Source organism: Mirounga angustirostris, unplaced genomic scaffold, assembly GCF_029215605.1.
Source record: "Mirounga angustirostris isolate CCGP_5_RB_7025 unplaced genomic scaffold, mMirAng1.0.hap1 SCAF_10, whole genome shotgun sequence".
NCBI classification, from domain to species: domain Eukaryota; kingdom Metazoa; phylum Chordata; class Mammalia; order Carnivora; family Phocidae; genus Mirounga; species Mirounga angustirostris.
Window position 1 is genome coordinate 126,076,698 of NW_026991718.1, and position 7,020 is coordinate 126,083,717.

The window sequence follows — 7,020 nt, forward strand, 5'->3', positions numbered from 1 at the left end:
CTGAGCCAAAGGCAGTCGCTTAACCAACTGAGCCACCCAGGCGCCCATCTGAGCATCCTTCTTTTTGCACCCAGTAAATTCCCAATTGCCACAGTTAACCAGATTCAGTTTCTGCTGCTAAAAACCAAACAGATAGTCACACACTTGGTCCACATGTTTGGGTGAGGGTGACTCCCACACCCTGCTCCATGGTGGACATGCCACCTAAGCCAGGCCAATCAGAGCAGCCAAACCTTTAGCCAGCATGAGTGGTTCTCACTTTAGTCCAGTGAGAGTCAGCCTGGGGGTATTGCTAGAACTCTCACAAAAGAAAAATTATCTTTCCCTCGGGGTTGCTGAGCTTGTGCGATAGTAAGCTAGAGTCCATGACCATCTGTATCACTGTGAGGAAAGAGCCCTCCAGGGAATGAAGTAGACATCAAAGAATCAGGGATGAGGGATGGAGACAAATACTTTACAGATCCTGGATCCAGCCCCTCCTGAAACCCCTGGGCTTACCCATCATTGGGCCTCTAACTTCCCATTTGGGCTTACGTCACTGTGAATTGGGATTACATCCTTTGCAATCAAAACAACTTCTGTTTAATACAAAGACTACAACACTTAAAAGAGAATGCCAGTCTCCATTTTTCTTCATGGACAAAGCACTTCACAGACAAATGTGAGAGCTAAATGTGAGAACACAGCCCACAGTAGGTCCTTCATCTTTGGTACTCACCTCTCATCGCTCAGGTGCACTCGCATGTGAGTATGCCAGCAAGAAGAAGAAAAGAAGAGCCTGCAGGTGATTTTTTCAAGTCACCAATCCCATGAGTTTTATACTCCCCCGCTTGCTAAACTCACCACCTTTCCCTGTCGGCTTTTTATCACTGTCTTGGGCCACCCAAATTATTCCAAAACAGACACCCTAAATTCAAAGAAGACAAGGAAAGTTAGTGTTAATTAAATGTTTAATGCCTGTTATAGCTCATATGTTAGGTTTACATCAAATTTATGGGCCTGGAGAGGTGCATTTATAATGTATGATGTGTATGTTTTTATTACATTGGAGGACCCACATATAATCAACATGGACTGTAGATTTATGGCCATCTTTATAAGACCTGGAGTATAATTTCATTACTTTTAAATATTTACAAAGGTTCAAAGTTGTAGCTGGGCTTTTATGGTGAATTGTGACACAACACAGTCCTGGCTGTGACTTGGTAAGCGAAGCCTTTGGTGAGGAATGACCCCAAGGAGAACCGTAGGCCTCGGGGGGCCACGAGCAGCGTTCTGACCATGTGGGAGAAGGCAGGACAGTAAGTGGAAATAGACCCCCAGGGGGGCTCGGGGCTCAGAGAAGACGCATCCTGCGAACCATGAACCAGAGGAGACCGCGGGGAGGAGGCCAGACTGGCAGGTGGGGCCTCAGGAGACAGGGGAGCTGGGGGCAAAGCTTCCCCAGGGGACCACGTGACGCTATCCACGTGACAGCTGCCATCGCCCAAAGCTTCCTTCCTGAGAAGATGCTGCCGATGGCATCCCCAGGCTCTTGGAAAGTCGGATTTTGTTCTGTTATTTCTTCCATGAATCTTCCGCAGCCCCTCGTGGAGAAATGAGAAGGACAGGGCATAAATCCACAGAGGTTTGGCGATGCTCTGCCCAGAGGAGGGAGAGTCTAAATAAATATCTTGTTCTAACTCAGCAGGTGTCAGCAGGGGATGGAGGGCGGACCCTGGCTCCACAAGGGGCTCCATTTAAAGCTCACAGGGAGGGGCGCTTGGGTAGTTCAGTCGTTAAGCGTCTGCCTTCAGCTCAGTTCATGATCCCATGGTCCTGGGATCGAGCCCCACATCGGGCTCCCTGCTCAGCGGGCCTGCTTCTTCCTCTCCCACTCCCCCTGCTTGTGTTCCCTCTCTCGCTGTGTCTCTCTCTGTCAAATAAATAAATAAAATCTTTAAAAAAAAATAAAGCTCACAGGGACTATGTCATGTCATTGGGAAAAGGTTCCCATTGTCAGGAGGGGAGGCCAGAGGACGTGTGTGTGTGTGTGTGTGTGTGTGTGTACATGGACGTGGCTGTCTGTGCACAATATATGTTCACTGATTCATATACTCATTCAGGGAATATTTACTGAATACCTGCTATGTACCTGGAATTGCGTTATACCTTTAAGGTTCAGTGGTTTAAATGGCCAAAAAGAAACAGGCAAAACTCAGTACGGTCCACTAATAACCAATAAAGTTAATTTTATGATGACATAAGGGTAATGAGGGAAAATAACCAGGCAATGTTTTAAGGATTAATAGGGAACAGAGGTTCTCCCCCCTACACAGGAGGGGTGTGCAGGGAGCTGAGGAGGTGGACATGGAGGACAAAGGGAAAACAGGTGGCACGAGCCCACAGTCAAGGCCAGGGCTATAGCGTTGACGCTGAGTTAGCGGGGGAGCCGTGGGGACGATGAGCCGAGAGGTAACAAGAACCGACGTACACGTTTAATGCGTCATGTCGCGGCTACGGGGACAGTGGACTGTGCAGGCCTGGTGGTGGAGGCAGGTCAGTGGGCGAGGCATCGCAGTGCCCCAGGGAGAGGTGACTTGGCTCCAGCCAGGTGGGGACAGAGGAGGTGAGCGGAGTCAAAGCAGAAAAGCCTCGCTGGGGAGTTCCAGGTGACAGAAGGACCAGGCGTGGCTCTCCGGTATGGCTTCAGAACCCAGTGACAGCTCTGCCTGTGTGTAGAAACGGCCTGAACCCCTGGGCAAATGGGGATTTCGGGCACTGAGAAACCCAGACATGGGGATGTGACCCAGAGCCTCCCGCCCTGGGCCACCCCCGGAAAAGTCTGTCTCTGGCCTCAGAAGAGCCGATGGCAGGAGGGAGGCAGGCGCCCAGGATGGCCCCGGGCCCGGGCCGCGCTGCTCTCGTGTTTTATTTTCCCCACCCATTAGGGGCAAATGTGCTGGGGCCAGAGCCGGCGTCCTGCTGGAAAATCAGTGTCCCGTCAGAGCTCACCTTTGCGTCCCGCCCCTGCCCTGAGCATCCACTAACACCGGCCGCGACACAGCGACACTCAGCCCACGGGGGGACCGCGGGCCCGGCTCCTGCCTGCAGGGCCAGCACGGCAGGGGCCCCGGCTCAGTCCCCGGGGCCTCGGGCAGCCTCGCTGAGGGCCTGGGCCCGCCCTGCAGGAAGGACACCTGCTGCACGTGGATGGCAGCAGGCCCCCCTCTACCTGAATCTGGGTGACCCGGGGGATTCACCTCCCCTCTCTGGGACTCGGTCTCCCCATCTGTAAAATGAGGCTTTATTGTCAGAGTATCCGAGCCCTTCACGGCAGACCAGAGACTGCTGCAGCTGGTCTGAGCAGAGAAAGAAACGGATTCCAGGATAATCGGGCTCTAGAAGCTTGGGGACGACCAGAGAGGCGGGTTTGGAGGCTCCACAGGCGGCAACCAAGTCCGACTTCCCTGGCAGGACTGCTCCCTGGGACCCAGAGCTGCTGTGCCGGGCGCACAGACACCCCAGCTTGCACCTGACACCCAGACCCGGCCCAGCGGTGGAAACTCCTCCCCACTCCCAGTCCATGTGGCCTCATCCGTTCCTCATGGGACCTAGGTCTGGCCAATGAACCTCCTCCTGGGGCTCAGCTGGACTCCTGGAAGGAGGTTTCTGGTTTCTGCTGAGGCTGCTACGTTGGTGGATGGAAGCCTGGAGCTGCTGGTGACCAGTTTGCCCCCACCTGGAAGAGCCTGTCTGAGAATGCCACCAACACAGAGGGAGAGCAGGGCTGAGCGGTGGAGAGGCAGCATCTTACTGACACTGTAGGAGCTCCTGGATGGAGCCATGCCTGAAGCCATCCTGTCAGTGTGTACAGGTGAGCTGTGTCCTCCGCAGGGGCCCAGTCTCCTTATGTGTGGGGAGTCCAATGGAGCTTATGGGGAGGGGACCCCAAAATGCCACCTCCCAGTCTCACCACAGCCTTCTCTGAGCCAACAGCCCACCTGGGGGCAAGCCTGGCCTTCTGGAATCTTCTTCCTGCTCACGTCTAGAGGAAATGCCAGGGGGAGAGATGGGCAGATCTGGGTTTTAGCACCGAACACACCTGAGTGCATGACCACCCTCTGCCACTCACTGGCTGTGTGACCCAGGCAGGTCACCTCACCCTCTGAGCCTCAGTGTGCTGATCTATGAAATGGGGATGATGGACACCTCGATCCTGCAGAGTCAAGGGAGTCAATGTGTATAAAAAGCTGAGTACAGGGCGCCTGGGTGGCTCAGTCGTTAAGCGTCTGCCTTCGGCTCAGGTCATGATCCCAGGGTCCTGGGATCGAGTCCCAAAACGGGCTTCCTGCTCAGCAGGAAGCCTGCTTCTCCCTCTCCCACTCCCCCTGCTTGTGTTCCTGCTCTTGCTATGTCTCTCTCTGTCAAATAAATAAATAAAAAATCTTAAAAAAAAAAAAAAAGCTGAGTACATGGGCAGGGGCTTAGAAACAGCTGTGCACCCTGGTCTTTCCCTCCTGTGGGGAGGCCTGGTGGGTGCAGCAATGACAGCAGAGTCTATGTCTGCCTTTGGTCAGCTTAACGAGGTGATACACGAGCATGAAATGTACCTCCTGGTCCTATCAGGGCTCAGTAATACTTCATTATTGTCACTCTCACCCTCACCACCACCACCATCACCATCACCATCATCACCATCATCACCATCATCACCACCACCATCACCATCATCACCATCATCATCACCCTCACCCTCACCAGCACCACCATCATCACCATCACCATCATCATCATCACCATCATCATCATCATCCTCACCAGCACCATTACTACCATCATCATTACCATCACCATCATTAACATCAACATCACCATCATCACCATCATCACCATCATCACCACCACCACCATCATCATCACCGCCACCATCACCATCACCATCATCACCATCACCACCACCAGCATCAGTCGCAGAGACACACGACTGACAAGCTGAACTGGGGGGTCTGGGACACTGACCAGTAGCATGTTATGTGAGGGAGCCCAAGAACCTGTGGTGGTCAGAGTGGGCTTCCTGGAAGAGGCAGAACCAAAGTGACACCTGAAGTTCATGAAGGACTGGGTTAGATAGGGAGTGATAGAGATAATATCTAGGCAGCTGTTGTTCAGCGATGTGTTCACTGTGGGCAGCTCAGTCCCAGGTGTTTGTGGTGTATCAACTCATTTAGCACAGCCCAGGGAAGTCGCTGTGATTATTACCATGCAGTTTACTGATGAGCTAATTGAGTACCAGAGATATTAGTAATTCACTCAAGGTCACACAGCAATGAAGTGGCGAAACAGGGTTTTGACCCCAGGCAGCTGGGCTCCAGAATCCATCCTCTAGACCCCTGCACCATGCTGTCTGCATAACTTGATACAATGATAATCACAGTCATAAGATTGGCTAACTTGTATTGCGGATTCATGTCCCAGGCACTTTACCTGCATCATCTCATTTTTGTCCTTGCAACAGCCCTACAAGGTTAGGACTGCAGGCATTCCTGTTTTTAGGATGGGGAAACTGAGCCTCAGAGAATGGAGTGCCTTAGTCTCACTACAGAGTCCACAGTCTGGCAGGGCCATAAACTCCAACACTCACAAGCAGTGTAAGTGAATGAAACAGGCCAAGTGTAGGACAACAGAGAGGAGTAGGGAGTGTGGCAAAGTGGGGACCATAGGCTACCTGTGGAGGAGGGGCAGCCACTACTCACCTCGAGTGGTCTTTGCCAACGTGAATATTATCCACGTTCCCAGAGCTTCCAATTACTCAAGAAAATTCGGATATGAAATTTTTTATAAGTCTCTTAATTTTAAAACTTTGATCACAAATTTAGTTTTTCTTTTTTTTCTTTTTTTTTTTTTAAGGAGATAGAAGTTTATTGAATATACTGCAAGGGAGAGGTGGGCAGAACAGCAGAGGAGAGACTGTCTGCCACAAATGTAGTTTTTCAAAACACTGGGTGGGTCATCTCTGTGAACCTGGGGAAACATATCTGGGAGAGAGAGTCAGTCAGCAGCCCAGCAGGTAATGACCTCTGTACTGTGCCCTTTGCCTTCAAGAAGGCCACCCAGCATTGCAGTGTGGGTGAGGGTGGATAAATGGAAACGAGTCTCCCCTCCTGCCCGAAATGGGGAGGGGAAAGGGAGGGCGACACCAATGGAAATCAGGGGGTGGGGACCGGAACTCACAGTTGACCCAGCCAGACTGTGGATTCCACATTCCTAATTTGGAGGCAACCACTATAGGAATTCTCAACACGGGTGGTCTGCCCCGAGAAGTGTTTGAGAATTGTGGAGACATTTTGGATCACCATAATAATTGGGGGCCCCGCTGACAAGCAGCGGATGAGGCTGGGGTGCCGGACAGCACACCCTCAGTATGTAACACAATCCTGCACACCCAGGGTCTTGTCCCATCCAGCTGGGCTTCCCGGGCCCTGCAGACATTCGTGGAGTCAGAATCTCACCCCGCTGGGATCTTAGTGTGGTCTCCTCAGAAGCAGACCCTGAGTCAAGGATTCAAGGGCCAGTGGTCTGTTTGAGGCAGGACCCCAGGACCCCAGGACCCCTAGAGTGGGGGAGGGGAAGGGAAGGCAGTGGACCATGGATGTGTCAACAAGCGTGTTAGCTCCCGGGGTGCCTGCAGCACAGATGGCTGGGCAGATAGGACAGGACATGTGTCGGCGGTGGCCCCACGTGCCCCCAGTGTCCCCATGGGCCCACAGTGCGGCTGCTGGAGCATTGCCCCCCACCTCCTCCAGTGGGGACTGAAGCTGCTCTCTGCATGCATGAGTTCCACATGAGCACCTGCTCCAGGGACTGGGAAGGCCTGAGGCTGACAGGTGCCAAGCTGGGAGTGAGCCTGTGCCCTGGAAAGGAAGGGCAAGGGACAGAGGTACAGACAGGACGACTTCAATTGCTTCTCGTTTTATCCTCTTCCTGTGCTCTGAAGACCCGCTGGGTTTCTCGGAAAGCATCTATCATGGATGTTGAGGG